This window comes from Choloepus didactylus, chromosome 7 (assembly GCF_015220235.1).
Source record: "Choloepus didactylus isolate mChoDid1 chromosome 7, mChoDid1.pri, whole genome shotgun sequence".
Taxonomy (NCBI): domain Eukaryota; kingdom Metazoa; phylum Chordata; class Mammalia; order Pilosa; family Megalonychidae; genus Choloepus; species Choloepus didactylus.
The window spans coordinates 15,986,897-16,008,259 of record NC_051313.1 but is presented as its reverse complement, the minus strand read 5'-3'; the positions used below and the strand labels follow the sequence as shown (position 1 = coordinate 16,008,259).

General features: G+C 38.5%; 1 pseudogene; it reads left to right on the top strand.

Moving 5' to 3' along the window:
- Positions 1 to 21,363, top strand: part of LOC119540478 — a 256,014-nt pseudogene that overhangs the window by 23,006 nt on the left and 211,645 nt on the right.

Here is a 21,363-nt window from a genome sequence, read left to right as displayed (position 1 = left end):
CGATTGGATGTATGTATATAGGTCTCTTTGTTTGTCTTTCTGTTCATCTGTAGGTATGGATAGATGGGTGGGTGGATGGTGACTGGGCAAACCGCTTTCTGAAGTGCTAGTAACACACTTTAATCTCATGTAGACAGGGTATTTAAGATTTTAAGGCATCTACCAGGTAAATTCTTACTATTATTATCAATATAACCAGTATTGATAATTATTCCAGGTAAATTCTTACTATTATTATCAATATAACCAGTATTGATAATTATTGTTATTGTAATATTGAAACTTAACCAGAGTTTCTAAGCCCATGGAGATACTTTAGCACCATAAACACAAACCGTCATCCCCTACATCATTTATTTGCTGCTGTAGACCATGGCAGAACTACAGTCAAACCACAAAGGAAGGGGAACTGGTTTAGCTCAGGCTGTATTACAAGGAGAGGGAATAATATTTATAACATTTATTTATAGTTATTTGTAGTTGATCCATGTTGCAACCATGCTATTCATAATGTCCTTTTATATACTTTTTTAGAATATGTGTGTGTGTTTATAAATATACATACGTATTAAAACACACACACACATTAGTATTATTTGGGTTCAGATCCAGGGGTTTCACATTGAAAGTCATATGACAACCTTCCTAGATATGAATTATACATCATAACAATTTAAATATCTATTTTATCAACATAGATTTTATCTTCTATCTTTTTTTGGAAACTATCATTTTAGGGCTTTTATCTGACACACAGCATCACTGACAACAATATGTATGATGTGACCCTCAACAAGAATTTCTCACTCTCTTCAGAGGAGCTGTATGATCGGCCTGGTGGAAGGGGCAACTGGCATGTATTATTCTCCGCGTGGCACCCAGGATACCCTCCACCTCCCACTGTGACAGGAGAGAAGCCTTTTCTCTCCACTGGGGGTTTTATATTATACACCTTGTTTCTAAGGAGTGGGGTTGGGAAGATGTTTCTCCACTATTTATAAATATTACTTATAGTTCAAATCATAAAACTTATGTTTGTTTATGCAAATGACCTTAAACTGAACATAGGGTGTGGTGTTATAAATGTATCAATTTGGAAGTTACTCAGAGAAATTATCTGCCAATTTTTCCTTGTTCTTTTTTAATCCTTTACAGGGGAAAGAGGAAATGTACAATTTAACAATTTGAAAAAGATTACCTTTCTTACTACTTTCTACATTTTTGATTTTCCAGACTGATTCCTGGATAATTATTTTTTGCACTGCTACAAAGAGAAATTTTAAATAATTTAAATAAATTTTATTAAATTAAATAAAGCTTGCAATAGTTAATATTGTTTAGTTTCTAGTAAGTTTGCACCATTTCGACCTAAATCCATTATTCTGTTGATTTTCACTAAACAGAAATAGTTTTCTCTTCTTACAAATCTGGCTGACAGCCATGAACCAAGGTTTAAAAGCTGGTACCTTCTTCTGGCTGGGATCAGAAATAGTTGTCAATGGCTCCTTTCCTTCCATGTATTTTATGTTCAACTGGTAAATAAAACTCTTTCAGCTGTGACCTTACCTAGGCAGGAATGATTAGGATTTTTTGCATGTGTCTTAATCTTGATGGCAATTTTTTCCTTTATTTGTTAGGGCCAAAAAATCTTGAAGTCATCATTAGTCCTCTCCGTCATGCCCCACATTGAGTCTGTCATGTCCCACATGCTTTGGGCTCAATCAAAATACATGCAGCATCTGAGAGCTTGTTAATTGCCTCCGGCGTTACCACTTTGGCTTGAGCTGTCATCATCTCCTGCCTGTATTACTGCAATCACCTCTTGAATGGTCTCCATCCGCTGTCTATTCTCAACCCACCAGCTAGAAAGATTCCTTCAAAAGGAGAGTCTAATGTGACACGCTTTTACACCAAACCTTCAAGACTCTCTGTATACTCAGAGTCCAAGACTACAAGGCCCGATGTGGTATGGCCTCCGCTATCCCCTACCCCTCAGACCTCCTCTCCTTCTACTTCCCCATGTGCTCAGCTGATCTCACCACACTGGCCTCCTCCCTGGGCCCCAGACTCACCAGGCTTGCTCCTCCTTTCTCCTCTGCCTGTCACACTCTCCATGTATCTGCACAGCTACTGCTCACCTCCTCCAGATCTTTGTTCAAAAATCGCCTTCTCAATAATGTCTCACCCAACTACACTAAGACTTAAAACCATCCCACCCAGGTTACACAATGCCCCTTATTCTGCTCCAATTTTTTCTGTTTGTCCATAGCATGTATCGCCTTTGAACACACCAAACAATTTATTTATTTGTTTGAGATGCTGTTTATTGAGATTCGCCACTGGAATGTAATCTCCAGTATGGCAGACAAATTTGTTTTCTTCACCGATCGATTAGGATTTCAAAGAAATAGCAGTTCATTATATATAAAGGAATGCAGAGTAGAAATGAACAAATAAACAAATGTAAAATAATCAATGGACTTTTATTTAATTGTGGGAAAGTTGAAGAAGGAAAAGGATAACAAGAAAACATATACCTGTGAGGTATAGTGCTGCAAGTGTATCTGTATATATAAGTATTGAAAAACAGGAATTCCTGGACTGAAACTGCATTCCTTTAAGAATTTTGATCCTATGTGAATACAAAATGAATATCTGAAAACATCCACCTGCCTTTCTGAAAAGGCCTATAATGGAATTTTTTATGATTAGAATAATTTTTAACAATTATTTTTATGCCTCTTTCCAGGAGTCTCCCATTTGAAGCGAGGATGCCTAAACTGCTTAAATTGCTGGACCTGCCCCAAACTGAACGATAATATCTGAAGTCAGAGAAGTGATAGCACAGTGGGATTTATGTGGATATAAAATGAAATTATTTCCTTACTTGAAATGACCATTTGTAGAAAAATCCTAGGATTCCCTTTTAAGGGTCACTTTTCAAGAATGATTTCTGGGAGCAGTTGGCTTTCTGCTATTGACAACATGGTTGAGTGTACTGAACCACGGAGATGAAGCCAGTGTCCGGGAGCAGAGTGAATGTTAGAGAACCAGACACGGATCAGGGAAGAGCCGAGAGGGGATCTGCAACTCGGTCCTGAGCTCTGAGTCCAGGAGCTACAGGGGCCAGAGCTCAGCAAAAACCACGGGACAGGCTGCAGCCAGAGCATCCCGAAAGGGAGGACCCAGAAAAGGTACCTCAGAAACCTGACAATGAAAGAGAAACATGCATGTATATGAATTCCAGAGGGCAGAATATAGAGTTAGTGAGAAATCAGCAACCAGGAAATACAAAGGGCTGGGCAAACCCAGAGGTCGTAACAAGGACAAGACAGACTTTCACAAGCATCGAGCACATCCGGGAAGGTCTCGCTTCTGGTTAGGAGACCCATCCCTCCTGGAGCCTCCTGGCTTGGAGGAAGCAAGGCAGGGAGAAGAGCAGGCACATGCCAGCAAGTTCTAGATCCATGAAACTCCCAGATCCAACTGTAGGTTTATTGTAACTTGTTAATAGCTTCCTCTGTTTCAATTTTACCACCAGATCCGGTTTTTATTCCATCTATTTTGAAGAACCTGATTCTGCAGGACATGAAAGTGGGCCAGACAGCGCCAATGTAAGTTTTTTTTTTTAAGTAAATATAAAATTAGGTGTTTCATCTAACCTGTAGCACACAAAGGAAAATGGATTCTTTAATTTCCACAGAATACAAATGTATTTGATATATACAAGAGGAGATTAAAATAGCTAGAAGTCCAACAGGGGTATCTGCCCTGTTAGCCACATCTAGATTCAACTGATAAACATTTATTGAGTGCTTACCTGTGTCACTGTCATCTCACATAACGAAAACACCAAGAGTAGAGACTGCATGTGCCAGTTGCGTGTGTTAATATAACGTTTGTCAAGTCAAGCAACTGTAGTATATGCAGCTCCCTTCTGTCTCACAGTTCCATTCAACAGTCCCTTATAACTGGACTTAACATGCTATTGCTGCAGCAAGAGGTCCCACAGCCCCTGCCCATTATCACTGAAGTGGGCTCTCTACCATTGAGTTTCTTCATTAAAATTTCTGATTATACTACACAAAGAGAGTCCTTAAATTCTGCTCTAAAAAGCAGTCATTCTCCCTCCTAAAATCCACGTTGTCTTGGACAGAATGTAAAGCCGCACAGGCCCCCAGGAGTGTGGCGTTGCCTTACCCCACAGGAACTCACTTAACCATCTCCCTCTCTTGGAATTCGTTAAGCAAGCATCCTTATTCCAGCAACATGCATCTGCCCTTCATGGAAATGCCCTCTTCTCTCTGTGAAACCAAAATATCCCTAATATAAGGCTCCACTCAAGTCTCACCACTGTTAAGCCTTTAGGCTTATGTAGTTTAATGCTCTCTTGATGGTATCGGGGAATTTGACACTTATTCAAGTTCTCCTAAGATCAGATTGTTACTATCTGGAACAAATACACCATTTACTCTTTTCTGTTTTCATTATTATCAATAGTTGCTATGATAATCATCTGCTTTGGCCTGACCTGTACACCTGACTATGCATTGGACGCGGCATCTCTCTCTTCTGGTCACGCCCTACATTGACATTCAGTAGCCTAGTAGACAAAGAAATAATAAAATTTTTCAAGCTTGAAAGTTTGTCTGATACCCAATAGAATCATTGGTATGATAACAATTCTTTGTAATAATTATTACATTCTTGAAGGTTGCAAGTGTTTTTGTTTTATTACAAGCCCATATATTTTAATTGTTAATTTTATGGGTAAACTGGGATAAGACTGTACCTTAGTATGGTCTTTTAAGAAATCAGGACTTAGTGTAGCTCAAATTTCCCTCTTTGGTTTGGATAAGCATGAATTCCTTCCTTCCTTCCTTCAACAATTTATCAAATTCCTGCTACATACAAGCACTGTGGTAGATGTTTGAGGTACATTAATAAGACAGACAGCTTTTGCCCTCAGGTAAGTTATTGTCCAGTTGGTGGTGGAGGGGGTGAGGAAGAGACTGTATCGTCTGTTCCGAAAAAAGTTTTAAGTATAATTTTGAAAAGTGCTCCAAAGAAAAATATCAGGGTGCCCTGAGAGTTCTGTTTGGTGGAGCTAACCTAGTCTCAGGTAAAGTGGGAGTTAGTCCTGGTTAGCAAAACTTCCTCCAAGTGATAAAAAGGAATCAATTTGCAAAGTCTTGATTGAGGTAGGAGCTGGGCACATTAAAGTAACATGTACAATGAACAGATGGACAGTCTAGTGGACAGGTGGATAGACAAATTGATAACACAGTAATGATAATGATAATGCCAGCCTCTTCTTGCATGCTACTCCGTGTCAGGTACTGTTGAAGGGCTATGTGAGTTTTATGTCCCTCCGGGAGTACCTGGAACTTGTGGACCAGGCAAGAGTTCTAAGATAGAAGCCCAGAGAAGGAGGTGGGTACCAAATCATGTTATAAAATGGGAAGCGTTGGCACCCTTTAATCAGGGAAGTGACATGATCAGATTTATGTTTCTTTAAAGATCACTTTTGTTGCCATAGGACAAATGTGTTAGAGGGAGCAATGGAAAGTTAAGAGACACAGGTTAGTTTTTGCAACAGTCCAGGAAAAAATAGAAAGATGGCTTGGTCTAGGGTAGTGGCAACCATCATGGTTGGAAGAAGATACACTGGATATTCACTTAGGAGACAGAAGGGGCATGACTTGGTGTGAGGCTGGGGATATCAAGCATGATTTCCAGGTTTGTGTCATGGACCATCAGGGAGAGGGTGGCTCCACTGACACTAATAGTATCACCAGAGGTGGAGATGTATGGGGGGAGACCATGTAGCCATTGAGGTGTCTGTGACATATGAATGAAGATGCCCTGAAGGCAACTGAATATCGATGTAGAGCTCAAGGGATCTGGTAGTTTGACAGCACATAGATGGTGCTTGAAACCGTGGAGGCTGAGATGTCCTAAGGAGAGTGAGAAGAGTGAAAACAGAAGAGAGATGGAGACCAAGCCTCATTTAAAATTCAGGAAGAAGAGACTAAATAGATTAAGAAACTTGATAGCTTTGTGACTTTTTGATTATTATATTTTTAATCATATACTTTAATTCAAAGTTAATATGATTGATAGTTTGAAAGTAAAAAGGCTTTTGAGATTATTTTGATCTATTCACTAAATGAAAGCTTATTAACTCATTCTAGATTTTTCAATTATCAAAAGAATTCTTGCTGTATTGTCCCTTTGAGACCTGCTTTCAACGGTGTCTGGTGGGCCTAGTATTGTGCCAGGCATTCCTGAGGGTGAAGATGGGTCCTTTACTCCCAGAAATGATGTTGAAAGGACCAATGAAAGAAACAATGGGTTAATGTACAGCAGGGTTGAATTTTTTTAAGGAACCTTAAACATCTTGACTTTTAATAGTGTTTAAACGGAAATATTATTGTATCCAGGTAGAGAAGAGTTTGTTAAATAGAGATGAAGTAGGTGTTCGGATTTGGACGGGCAGGAGTGGATGGAATTTGGGTAAGCAGGGAGGCTGAAGAAAGGGATTTGGCTATAGTGAAACCGGGGACTCATAATAACAGATTTGTTCCAAGGAGTCTCTGGTATTAGTGTTGAATTAGAATTAGAATGTCCTGCCTGATAATGACTAACTATAAACAATGGCCTATGATGTGCATCGGTGGCATTCAGCGGTTATTTATTAATGACAAATCACAAAGTGACTTGAAGTTAATTACATATTTTCTTAAATGGTGTTAATACTCAGGAGCATAGTGGCAAAAATTCCAAATACTGAGGTTCCCATTTCTGGAGAAGCATGTGGAGGTAGAAGTCAGGAAAGATGCTACGCCTTTTGCAAAGCAGATTATAGCAAGGCCTTGTAACGCTTCCTGCTAGTAGCATCCTCTTCAATCTTGAATTTGATTTTACTAAAAGGGACCTCTGTATTCAGAGAACAATTTTTCATTGAGCAGTGTATCAGTTCTTTCATTATGCCTGGATTTTACTGATTCCACTGTGTCCACCAGGAAAGTGAACGGTCATGATTCCAGGTGAAAGAAGTAGGGTTTTTTGAAAAGGATGAACTTGGTTTGGCCCAAACCCACAAACATTGCTATCAAGGAGTGTGCGCTTTGTGAAAGAGTCTATGCAGAGGAGATATCAGGTTCACCCTCCCTTCCCTGGAGGAGCTCATGCTTTCCTGGGGAGACAGACACTCACAGAAGGGTGATTTCAGAATGGCAGTGAGTGCAATGGTAGCAGCTCAGCCAAGGTGCAGAAGAGCACATAGTAGGAGGGGCTCCTAGCAGGCTAGGGAGGAGTTGAAGTGACTTTGTGATTTGCTGTTCAGCTAGTCACTTTTGAGAGTGAAAAGGCATATAATTATGTCATAAGGATGGGTTTAGACCATAACTCTTACTGGCAAATCAGAGTGTATGAGCACCCAAGGAATGGGGGTCAGGAAGACATCTGAGAGTCGATGCTGGACTTAGCAATGGGTGGAGCACGGTCTGAGTTCAAGTCCCTGCTCGGTCCCTTTATTAACTAAGGGACTATGAGCATGTTACTTAACTTCTTTAGATGTTGTTTCCTGGTCTTCACAAATGGAATTCCTAATAGCACCAACCATGAAAATTTGCTGTGAGGATTTTATGAGATAATACATTAACGTGTTCAATAGTTCCTTGCATGTAAAAATACTTTTTTCTCAAGAAGAACAGAAAAGCAATCATCAGGATGGGTACTGTGAGAGTAGAATCATTTCCCCTAATCCATTGCTATTACTGTTTATTATGCATTGAAAAAAATATTGAAACGTTATGTCAGTGATATTCACTTAAACCTTAAGTCACTTCAGTATGCTGTATTGACAATAATATGTAGGAAAATTTAAAAACACAGAAAAGTATAAATAATAAAAAATGAACTTCAGTTCCTACTGCTCTGAGACAACCACTTTTAATAGTATTTTGATAAATTTCCTTTTAATGTTTAGTGCATCTGTGTTAAATATATTTAAAAACAAATCAGGTTCATGCAATATGTATGGGTGTATATACAGTTTGATTGTCACCTTTTTATGTTTAACATTGTATTGTGTACATTTTCCTGTGGCACACTTCTTTTAAAAATTAAGTCTGATGGATGTGGAGTAAGCCTTCTTAAGGATGTGCCGTAATTTATTTTTCCTTTTATTTAATTTATAAGTAAACAATGTGATGAATATCCTTATATAAATCTCTGTTCATACTCTGTGTACTTAGGGAAATGCCCAGAAGTAGAATTATTAGGTTACAGGTTGGGCACATTTTTAACTCTCTAGTAACGCATTGTCACGTGATCCTCCAGACACTGTGTCACAGCTTTTGCTCCCAGAGACATTCTGGGGGCTCCCCCACCCCCACATTGGGCGGGATCATGAAAAGCTTCATAGGGGAATAGTTTTGATGAGATTGAAGATTTTTTTTCCTTTTATATACTTATTGGCCAGTAGTCTACCTTCCTTTATAGGGAAAATTGGTGATTTTTTGCTTATAAGTATTTAGGAAACGGTATTTGGTAAATGTGGTGGTGCAATGTCCTATTTAACACGTGCATAAGGAATAGGACATTACAGCCCTCTTCGAAACCTGTGATTTGAGAGAAGGAAGTGTGCTTCATTTTTACTTGATTAGATAAAGATTTGATTAGTTAAAACTTCATTCATGAAAACCTTCTCAATGGTGATTTTTCCTTGGGTTGTTCAAGCCTTACAGTTGGTAGATCGTGCTTTTGGGATGCTAATGGAAGGACTCAAGCAGCAGAACTTACACAATTGTGTCAACATAATCCTTTTGGTTGATCATAGAATAATTTTTTAAACCCTATTTTATCACTTCAGAAAGCATACAAACTTAATAGTAATATTGTAAAATCTGTCCTTCCAGACCTAGAAGCCTTTGCATAGGTGAAGAATGAGTAGGCTATGGTGAAGAGAAGTCTATAAATTTCTAGTTTAATTATTCTAACTTTCCTTTTGAAAATCCACCATTTACTTTAATTTCTGTAAAAGTGGAGTTAATCATACCTAACATTGATGTGGTAGGTTTGTTACTTAATCAGTACAGAACGTGCTCATCCATCCTTCTCAGGTGGTGACACCTTCACATAGACGGGCTACAGTTTACTCTCTTGTCTTCTTTTGCCAGGCCATGTGTGTGTTTAGCTTTTCATCTATAAAGTCCCTGTCACCCATTTTTCTCTACTTGAGGATTCAGTTATCCCGAGTGTTAAAGAAGTGGGTCTGGTTCCATGTCCTCAGCCACTTCATACAGGTGCCTTCTCATAGCTTTAAAGTACTCATTCACTCAACAAATATTTCTGAGTGATGCTGAGCTCACTTCGAGGTATGGAGCATTCAGAGCTACACAAGGGTCAGAGTATCGTCTCCAGGAAGACATTTAAGCTGAGCTCTGAGGGCTGGGAGGGAACCAGGCATGGGCGGGAGGAGGTAAAGCAGGCCAGGCTTGCAGAGCTTCTGTTTCTGCACAGTTAGGACATAGGCAGAATGAGAAACAGTCATTTATTTTAAGACATTCTAAAATGTTTCCCTGACATTTTGTCCTATTGTTTTAAAATTAAAGGGAAACGTTTTTATTCACATTTTGTTAAAAGCATTTTATTCACATTTGTAAAAATGTGCATTGATAAAAATAAAAATTAAGATGCAGTCTGAAGAGTCTTCAAATGAAAAATATTTTCATTATTAAATCTTTTTCAGAGCACATGCTCTTTACAATATATTAATGAAAAATAAACATTGTCTGATTCTTATTCTTTTAATGGGTTGTTTTACAAAAGCGAATGCTTTTTGAACTTAAAAATGCATCACATTTCCTTATATAGAAATCAGATATTTTTAAGTTGTCTTTTACCTACTACATGGATTTAAAAAAAAAAATTTTTTTTATTGAGATTGTTCGGATACCATACAACTATCCAAAGATCCAAAGTGTACAATCAGTTGCCCATGGCACCAACATACAGCTGTGCATCCATCAACAAAATTAATTTTTTTTTCAACTTTTAGAACATTTTCACTACTCCAGAAAAGAAATAAAGACAAAAAAAAGGAAACTCAGATCTTCCCGTAACCCTAACCACGCCCCCATCCATTATTGATTCCTAGTTTTGGTATAGTACATTTGTTACTGTTGATGAAAGAATGTTAAAATACTACTAACTGTAGTATATAGTTTGAAATAGGTATATGTTTTTTCCCTGTATGCCTCTCTGTTATTAACTTCAAGTTATAGTGACATACATTTGTTCTAGTTCGTGAAAGAGATTTCTAATACTTGTATCGTTAATCATGGACATTGCCCACCACAAGATTCGCTGTTTTATACATTCCCATCTTTTAACCTCCAACTTTCCTTCTGGTGACGTACGCGATTCTGAGCTTCCCCTTTCCACCACATTCACACACCTTTCAGCACTGTTAGTTATTCCCATGACATGCTACCATCACCCCTGTCCATTCCCAAATATTTAAGTTCACCCTAGTTGAACATTCTGCTCATAATAAGCAACCACTCCCCATTCTTTAGCCTCATTCTATCTCCTGGTAACTTATATTTCATGTCAGTGAGACCCTGCAATATTTGCCTTTATGTGTCTGTCTTATTTCACTCAATATAGTGCCCTCAAAGTTTCTTCATCAACCCATTTCTTTTGAGATGGTTTTGTTCAAACACTATACATTCTGTCCTAAGTAAACAATCGTTCATTCCCTGTATAGTCATGTATTTACGTATTGAGCACCATTGCCACTCTCTATATAAGGACATCTCCATTTCTTCCACAAAGACAAAGGAAAAATCAAAATAGGCAGAGAGGCAGAAGAAAAAGAAAAGAGAAAGACAGAAAAACAAACAGATAATAAAAAAAAATTCTTGATAGCTGGAAGGTGACAAAAGGAAAGATAGCATTAACTTAAAATAGAATAAAGAGTCAGACAACATCACCAATGCCAGGAGTCCCATACCCTTTCCCTATTCCCAACCCCCCCATATGCATTAAGCTTTGGTATATTGCCTTTATTACATTAAAGGAAGCATAATACAATGTTGTTGTTAATTCTAGCCTCTAGTTTGCATTGATTGTATTTTCCCCCAATCCCACCCTATTTTTAACACCTTGCAATGTTGATATTCATTTCGTCTACCTCATGTAAAAACATATTTTTACCTTTTATTACAATTGTTGAGCACCCTAGGTTTCCCTGAGTTACACAGTCCCAGTCTTTATCATTCGTCTTTTGTTCTGGTGTCCCACATGATCCCAGCCTTCCTCTTTCAACCATATTCACAGTCATCTTTGTTCAGTGTACTTACATTGCTGTGCTACTATCTCCCAAAATTGTTTTCGAAATTTCTCACTCCCGTCTTTTCCTTCTGCAGTGCTTCCTTTAGTGTTTCCCGTAGAGCAGGTATCTTGTTCACAGACTCTGTCATTGTCTATTTGTCAGAGAATATTTTAAGCTGTCCCTCATATCTGAAGGATAGTTTTGCCATATATAGGATTCTTTGTTGGTGGTTTTTCTCTTTCAGTATCTGAAATATACCACCCCACTTCCTTCTTGCCTCCATGGTTTCTATTGAGAAATCCACACATAGTCTTATCAAGCTTCCTTTGTATGTGATAGATCGCTGTTCTCTTGCTGCTTTCAATATTCTCTTTTTACCTTTGATGTTTGATAATCTGATTATTAAGTGTCTTGGCATAGGCCTATTCAGATCTATTCTGTTTGGGGTACACTGCGCTTCTTGGATCCGTAATTTTATGTCTTTCATAAGAGATGGGAAATTTTCATTGATTATTTCCTCTATTATTGCTTCTGCCCCTTTTGCCTTCTCTTCTCCTTCTGGGACACCAATGACACGTAAATTCTTGCTTTTCATTTTGTCTTTAAGCTCCCGGGGACGTTGCTCTTATTTTTCCAATATTTTCTCTATCTGTTCTTTTGTGTGTAGGCTTTCAGTTGCCTTGTTCTCCAGTTCCTGAGTGTTTTCTTCTGCCTCTTGAGATCTGCTGTTGTATGTTTCCAGTATGTCTTTCATCTTGTGTGTTGTGCCTTTCATTCCCATAGATTCTGCCAGTTGGTTTTTTGAACTTTCAATTTCTACCTTATGTATGTCCTGTGTTTTCATTATACAGTTCAGCTCTTTCGCCATATCTTCCCTAAACTTTTTGAATTGACTTATTATTAGTTGTTTCAATTCCTGCATCACATTTGAAGTGCAAGTTTGTTCCCTTGACCGGGCCATAACCTCATTTTTCTTAGTGTAGATTGTAGTTTTCTGTTGTCTAGGCATGGTTTCCTTGGTTACCCCAATCAGGCTTCCCCAGACCAGAATGGGCTCAGGTCCTAGAAGGAAGAAATATTCAGCATCCGGTTTCCCTGAGGGTGTGTCTTAGAAAATTGGTACACCCTGTGATGCCTCCGGTCACTGTGCTTTTCTGCCCAGCAGGTGGCACCTGTCAGCCTGTAATTCTTGACTGGTACAAGGAGGTGTGGCTGTTTTTCCCCAAGTTCTGAATGAAAGGCAGGTAGTAGAGCTGGGCCCCACCCCTTTCCTCTTAGAGAAGATAGACGCCCTAGGGGGAGGTCATTAGCATTTCAGTGGTCTCTCTCTGCCTGGGTCACAGAACTGGGAACTAAAAATGGCTGAGGCTTTCTCCACTGAGCTAAAAAAGGAACAGATAGTCCCCTTCAGAGCTAGTCTGAGGCGACCCTCCAGTTCTCCAAGGTCAGTCATCACCCAAAGCCTCTCTCTGCTTGTTGGGGATTCGTACCTCATAGTGAGCAGTTCACACTCGCTAATTAAAACCCCAGTTGGAGCTCAGCTGAGCTATATTCACTTGCTGGGAGAAAGCTTCTCTCTGGCACCAGGAGGCTTTGTAGCTCGGGCTGTGGGGGAGGGGTCTCCTGATTTGAATCTGCAGTTTTTACTTACAGATTTTATGCTGTGATCTCAGGCATTCCTCCCAATTCAGGTTGGTATATGATGACTGGATGGTCATGTTTGTCCCCCCGCAGTTATTCTGGATTATTTACTAGTTGTTTCTGCTTTTTTTCAGTTGTTCCAGGGGGACTACTTAACTTCCACTCCTCTCTATGCCTCCATCTTAGATCCTCCTGCATGGATTTTCCTCTTCAAAATCACCTTCAGTAATCTTCATTGAACATATGATCTGTTTATAGTGTCTGCTTATTCTTCACTTACAGATACAATCCTTCTCTGTGACCACTATTTTCAGGTCCTACCATTTAGAGTAAAGAAATAAGATACATTTTATAGGTTATCTGTGGAGTTTGGTTGAGATCTACTAACATAAAATATCTCCTACTGGACAGGATTAAAAACCACCATCTCTACCACCTACATTCATTCAGTGTTTGTCTTTTTCTTTTCTTTTCTTTTTTTTTTTTTTTTGATTCAGGAATGGCTCAGACTTACTGTGACAAGATGGAATATATGACTGATTATATTCTGCAAATAAACTTCTACATGTATGAAGGGCCTGCACCCCACATCAGGTCTAGTAATGTACCCCAATACTTTTATACTTGTAAGTATGAAGACACACACATGCAAATCAAATAAAACTCAGAATGAATAATGATAGCTCCTTAATTCTGAGAAGACATAAGGAATTATCTGGGCCCCCTTCCTACTTCTCAGGATGACCACACAAAAGCAAATGAGAAATTCCATGTTTAAGTACAACCTAACATCTATATCAATATCTAATATTATTATGTTAAAATATATTCAACTTTATTCTTAAATCCTAAAATAATTCTTGACTTGAAATAATCTTTTGTTTAATTTACCATATCATAGTCTCTAATAAATGTGTGTCACATCTACCTGAGCCGTCCACATTTTTATTTGTTGTCAAGTATCAATTATAATGTGACTTATTTTTTTCTTTCTTTTGAAACAGTTAATTCTGAAGAAATTGTTAGGAGCCTCAGTGTAAGTATACAGTCTCCTCAATACATTTATTGAATGTGAGGGCCTTAATCTGGCTTTCCAGAAATCTATATTCTATTTCTGTACCAAGCCACTTGTAATTTAGTTTTTCAACCCTCCATCAATACTATTTTATAGGCATATCAATTGCTATCATCTTGGTTGTTTTCACATTAGGATTAAAGCCTCTATAGGAAGTCAGTGTGAGGTAACTGATTTGATGAGCTGGCTGATCTCCCATTCAAATGGGCTGCTCTAGGATGCTTTAGGTAGTTTTGCTTTTCACATTTTTTGGGTGTGACTTTATATCAGAAAATGATAAGTCATTGACTCTTGTAGATCTTTTTGTAGAATCATCTCTTTAACCCCTAGGTATAATTGAAACTGCTTTTGTTTGGCTCCCACATCCCCACTATAAATAAATGAGTAGGGAAATTTCCAGAAAACTTCAAGCACTGCTTTTCAAAGTGAGGTTCACTACTGCTAGAGAGGACTGAAATGTTCTTGTAGTAATTTGAAGTGTTATATATATTTAAATCATATTCACAAATATATGTATCATGATATAGATGTCATGAGTTTGGTAGTGTTTGGGTGGTGTTTGGGTAGTGTTAGTAAAGCCAGGAACCCACTGCAATTCTAAGCAGGAATGAGTATCAGAGCAGAAATCCAGAGCAGAGCTCGTTTAGAGTCTTTTTCATTCCTTTTTCCTCTTATACCTTCTAATGTTCTGATCTTGAGGATAAACATGTTCAACAGTCTTGCCCCCTATTGGTGAAGGGTGTACATGCAGTGTGTTTGTGCATATTGAATTTGTAAACAGTAGTTTAGATTTCAATGTGTGGGTCACTAAATCCACATATCGTTTTCCTTTGTGCCATCACCTCATATGCCATATAGTTGATGTCCTGATGGTGACAAAAGACAAGTCTCTAAAAATCCTAGTGTTGCAAGGGGACTGGATATCGTCCTAGTTTTGCTAGGCTGCTATGATAAATATAACAAACTGGTTTTATTTATTGACTCATGGTTTAGAAGTTGGAAGACTTGCTTCCTCTCGGGGCTGGTAGCTTTCCTTCTGGCCGGCAGTCCTGGGGTTCCTTGGCTTCCCAGTCACATGGCCATGACCCCTCCTTTCTCTTCCAGGTTTCTGCTGACCTCTTTCTTCCAGCCCCTCCCCAGGTTTATTTCTCACTATACCTTCTGTTTCTTTCTCTTTATTATGTCTCCAATAATTGGAATTAAGACTCATCTCCTTTCAGTTGGGTAACACCCTAACTTTAAATAACATCCTCGAGAGATCCATTTATGATGGATTCACACCCACAGGATGCAGACCACGACTGAGAGCCTGCCCAGACGGGGAACTCAGTTCATCCCACCACAGATTCCACAGGCTGTGGAAGTCCATTAGGGGGTACACGGATGTGGGCTGGGCCTGGCACTGTATAGCCGTTTCACATAGTAGCCCATATTCCCAGGAAAAAACTTCCTGTGGTGGACGATACTCCCAGTAGTGCGGCTCTGTGGGCCTATAATCAGCTTACATTGGATAAACATAATCCAACATCAACTGGCAACTCTGAAGTTCCACAAAATCATGGCACAAAAGAGTCATCACCATCAGCTTTGGTTTTAGATTAAATGGCTAGAATGGTTTCTCAACCCCGATGTCTTCACCCCAACTTCCACATGCGAGGAATAACCCTGTACTTCTTCAGAGGCGACAGGGTGGCCCCGCTGTCCCCTGGTTGACTTGGCTGCACCCCAGCTAGGACACTGTGGCTAGCAATGGCCTGGGGCCCTCGGGGCCCGACCTGGTCCTGTGCACCCCGAGGGAAGTGGCTCACTCAGCAGCCGCCACCACGTGCCTGCCCGGGAGGGAGCAGAGGTGTCGGCTTAGGAGGAGATGATGGGAAATGAAGAGGGAGAAGGATACGACGCCTGAAAACAAGACACCAAATAAGAAGAAAAAACTGACAGAAATAAATGTGCAATATATGCTTCTTTCTCTTTCATTCTGAAACTTCCCTTGCTCTCCCATTTTGTATATTTCTTTTTAATTTGTGTTTTGTTCCATTTGATGGCTTCTCCTATTTTCTTAAATAATTTGAGCATGAGAGAATAGTTATATGGATATTGAGATATTGAAATTTAAAATAAATTAAGAAATAGAAAAGTAATTCATTGTCCATTATACTTACCTGTATGTTTATTCTTTTTTCTTCTTGTTCCTCCAAAATGTCACAAGGAAGAAAAATGTTTCTCATTTCTTTATTTTCTTTACAGGAATAGACAATGAGACTTTTATTTTTACACAGTGTAAAAATACACCATAATTACATATTTACAGCAATGATTATTAATTTTTTTTACATGGAAACTGAAGGTTTCATAAATATGGAGATTTTAGTAGGTTTCTATATCTCTTGATTTGAAAATTAAGCAAATGTAGGTTTTTAAAGGGTAGATTGAGTTCATTGGGAAGGGGCTTTTGGTTCAATTAAACTGATTTAAAAAAATGTTTGCCCATATCTATTAACATGATATATGCTTTTTATATGTAATTTATATTGAAACATAATTGCCATTCTAAGTCTAGACTTATTACTTATACTTACTCTCTGTTTAGGAAGGAGGGGAGATTCATTGTGGCTTGATATATGCACAGGAATAAAAACTTAAAGCTTTAAAACATCAAACTATAATTTAATTGTGATTTCTGCCTGCAGTCTAAAAAGTTTTGCCAAAATAAAGACAATGTAATTAGGGAATGTTACCAAATTGATAACAGATTTAATGTTCCTATTTTATTAACTGCATTTAAATCCCTTTGCTTTTAAAAATATTTAAATAGTCTTAGAAAAGGAAAATTTGAAGCAGTTTGCCCATTTTATAAGTTTCATGAAGAAATAATTCCCTGTTTTTCAGTGCTGAAAACCTGATCAGTATTTCAAACCCTACTCTTCTCCTGATTTGCCCAAATGATTCTGCCTAACAATGTCAGAATCAACAAAGTTCAACTCCTTGTGGAATGACAGTGGCAGGCTGTGAGGTTCATGTCTATGTTAGCAACCATCTTTCTTCATAAGTGCATTTAACCTTATGCCACCATTACAATCATAGAATTTTTCCAGAGCATTGACATTTTCTTGACCTTTTTACATACAACCATGCTGTCTTCTGTATTTGAACTTGGTGTTATGAGCTTGGTGATTTTGGCATCCAAATCTGACTAGATGGATGAGAAAGAGGAGGAGGCAGAGACTGTTTTCGTCTCCCACCTGGCCTGTAGGCAGCAGACAGGATGAAGAGGATCTCAGCTTTCTTGCAGGCTGGTAGTAAGCAGTTGAGGAGTTGGCTCCAGATGTTTGTCATCTCTGTGATTTTGCTTTTAAAAAAAGAACACTTTGTGACTGTAAGGCCAACCAAGTTGTTTTATCCTTGATTTCCCTTTTTCTAATTGTAATTCATGTTGATCACTGAGCATTTGCAAAATATAAATGTGTGTAGAGAAAATAAAAGCCTTTTTGAATCACTGCATCCCTGAATACCTAATTAACGCCCCTGGCCAGCACCCTTGTGCTGCCTGCTCACTATGTGTGTGCCGCTCCCCATTCCAGTCTCTCGGGCTGGAGGCCCAACTCCTGCCCTCAGGGAGCCTATGCTCCGGTGGAGACGAACAGTGAGCCACTGAACTAATAGATGCACACTTTCTGGTAGTTACACTAATGTCTCCCACTTTTGTGCTTTGTTACAGTACTTTTTCTCATATGTAAGTACATAAATGGAGTCATGATCATATTGAGTCTATTTTCTGGCCTATCTTTTATTGTGTGCTTCATAATAACAAGAGGTTGGCTAAACCCATGGCTCACACATGATCATAGGGCAGAGGAGCGGCTGAAGGATATGGCTTGGAAAGAGGAGAGGAAAGAAGAGCAGGGAGCTGGGCTCCAATACCGGTAGAAGGAGCAGGGGCTATGTTATGGAATGGCTTGTAAACCCAAGCAGAATGCACCAAGGCCAGAGAAATTGCAGTTTCGCACTTGACCACTAGATGGCACTGGCTTTTCTACTTGGGATCGGAAAGTCACCGTCCATGTGGTTAATCTGTGGGCTGAACTGCAACACAGGCAAAAATTGTCTAAAAAAAAACTCTTTCCCTAAACTATGTGAACAAAGCTAAGCTGTCCTAATATTAATATACAAGGTTCTTGGTCATTTATATAAGCAATGTATAAATAACTGTATGTCCCAATGGGAGTATGCTCTCCAAATATGTACTGTTATGGGATGAGACCAAAGTAGTTGCAGACTGAGAAAGCCATCTGGCAACAGGACCTGTGGGTTACAGAACCAGGGAATGAGCATCAAGCAACCAGAGTACCTTCGGTATCAAGCATTAATATCTGATCTCACATTATGAGCTTTGTATGATTTCTGAATGGTCCTCTGTGGCCCCTGGCTCCCCTCTAGCTACTTGGGAGAACTTGGACAAGGCTAATGTCCCAGGGTTTCATTTTCTTCACATGTAACACAAGACTAGCCTGGTTTTATTATTCTCTTGCCATTAATGCACATTTCCTTAGACCAAAGGAAATTTTAAATATAGCCATAACAAAAGCAACTGCATTATCTAATTTGAATTAATCCTGATATAATCCCCAACTCTTAAAGAATGACTCTCAGTATACCTAGTTTTTAAATGAAAGTGTGTCTTTAGCAATCATATGCAATATTGGTAGATTAGATTTACTTGTCAAAATTATACTTAACTTCATCTGTTAATGTAATCTGTTTTTGTCATCATCAACTGTACTTTGCCTAAAATATTTTAGTATTTTGGGGAAACCCAATTATTTCAAACTATATTTGAAGCATTGTTAAAGTGTTCTTTCAGAGAACATGAATTATAGCTTTCTTTAAAGTCACTTTTTATTGTGAAATATAACATAAACAGAAAAGTGATGACTTTGAAGTACAGTTTAACATGTGGTTATCAAGCAAATTTCAAAGTTTAGTATGGGTTACTGTTCCACAATTTCAGTTAATTCCTTCTAGTTGTTCTAATACACTAGACACTAAAAAAAAAAACCTATTTGGTGATTTGGTTGTCGTAATCCTATCTTGTCTGTTGCTACTCCTCCCTCTCATTTGATCACTGTCTCAATCTTCAGGGACATATGGGCAACGACCACTGTAACTGGTTCATATTGAAAAGGGGTGTAGACAGTAGGGGGAAGAGGGATGCAGCTGGTTGATGTTCTTGCAGAGACTGGTGCCTCTGGGTTTGGGGACTTATCTGGCATGGGGACAATTGGAAGGTTTTAAGTTTATGAAAAATAAACTTAGTGAGTGAAACTTTTATAGAGTCTCAAATAGGGACCTGAGTATTCTTTAGGATTTGGGGGAATACTGTTGATTTGGGCTTGGCTTACTCTGGCCAATTGCAATATCTTGCTGAAGCTTGCATAAGAGTAGCTTCCAGGATAGCTTCTCGGCTCTGTCTCAAATCTCTTAGCTCCTGAAACCTTATTTTGTTACATTTCTTTTCCCCCCTTTGGTCAAGAAGGCATTCTCAATTCCATGAAGCTCATCCCTGGGAGGCATGTCCCACATCACCAGGGAGACACACATACGTGTGATTCATATCCCATGTAGTGGGGAGGGTAATGAATTTATTTGCAGAGTTGGTCTTAGAGAGAAAGGCCACATCTGAGCAACAAAAGAGGTTCTTCAGAGGTGACTCCTAGGCATAATTATGGGTAGGCTTATTCTCCCCTTTACAGCCATAAGTTTCATAAGAGCAAGCCTCAAGATTGAGGGCTTTACTTAAGGGGGTGTGTGTGTCCCTAATTTCATATAGCATATATTCTGTCCAAAATAAACAATTTTTAACATTATCCTCACTTAGTTGTACATTCATCATCACTCTCAATTTTAAATAATTATCATAACCCAGAACATCCCATAACTTGTATCCCCCTCCCAATTATTTACCCCTAGTATTGGTGTGGTGCTAGTAATGTATTCCTATTAAGTATAATCCATAGTATGCAATAGGTAGTTCTTCCCATATAACACTCTGTTGTTAACCCTTTCTACAAGTGTCTTACTTTAGAAGTAGATCATGCAAGAATTTACTTGTATTTGTAGTGCTGATCTGTGAGATATATGACTTTAAACCCCTTTCAATCATGTTCACCCTCAATATGAACTGATATTTATAATCCTGTTAATGAACTATCATCACCCCATGCCTTTAAGTTCAACCTCGTTAACAAGTCTGTTCATATTAGGTAATCATTCCCCCTTCTCTAGCTTCTGTCTATCTCTAGGTCCCCTGTATTCTACATTTTAAGACACTTATTTTACATTGTTCAGGGAGTTCACATTAGTAGTAACATAGAATATCTCTCCTTTTGTGTCTGACTTATGTTCTCAAGGTTCATACATGTTGTCACATGTTTCAGGACCTCATTCCTTCTTACTGATGCATAGTACTCCATCATATGTATATACTACATTTTGTTTATCCACTTGTCTGTTGAAGGACACTTGTATTAATTCTGCTGTGATTATTGGTGTGAAAATATCTGTTTGTGTCACTACTTTCAGTTCTTCTGGTTATATACCGTGTAGAGAAATTGCCGAGTCATATGGTAATCCGATATTTAGTTTTCTGAGGAACCACCAAAATGTCTTCCATGGTTCCATTATACATTCCCACCACTAGTGGATATGAGTTCCTATTTCTCCACATCCTGTCCAGCATTTGTAGTTTTCTGTTTGTTTAATGGCAGCCATTCTTATCAGTGTGACATGATATCTCATTGTGGTTTTGATTTGCATTTCCCTAATAGCTAGTGAAGCTGAACATCTTTTCAGGTGCTTTTTAGTCATTTGTATTTCCTCTTCAGAAAAATATCTTTTCATATCTTTTTCCCATTTTATAATTGGGCTGTTTGTACTTTTGTTGTTGAATTGTAGGATTTCTTTATGTATGCTGGATGTTAGTCCCTTATCAGATACATGGTTTCCAAATATTTTCTCCCATTGTGTTGGCCACCTCTTCACCTTTTCAACAAAGTCCTTTGAGGCACAGAAGCATTTGATTTTGAGGAGTTCCTATTTATCTATTTTTTCTTTCATTGCTTGTGCTTTCGGTGTAAGATCTAAGAAGCTACCTCCTATCACTAGGTCTTTGAAGATGTTTCCTTATATTAACTTCTGGAAGTTTTATAGTACCGATTCTTATATTTAGGTCTTTGATCCACTTTGAGTTGATATTCAAGTAGGGTGTGAGGTAGGGGTCCTCTTTCATTCTTTTAGCTGTGGGTTT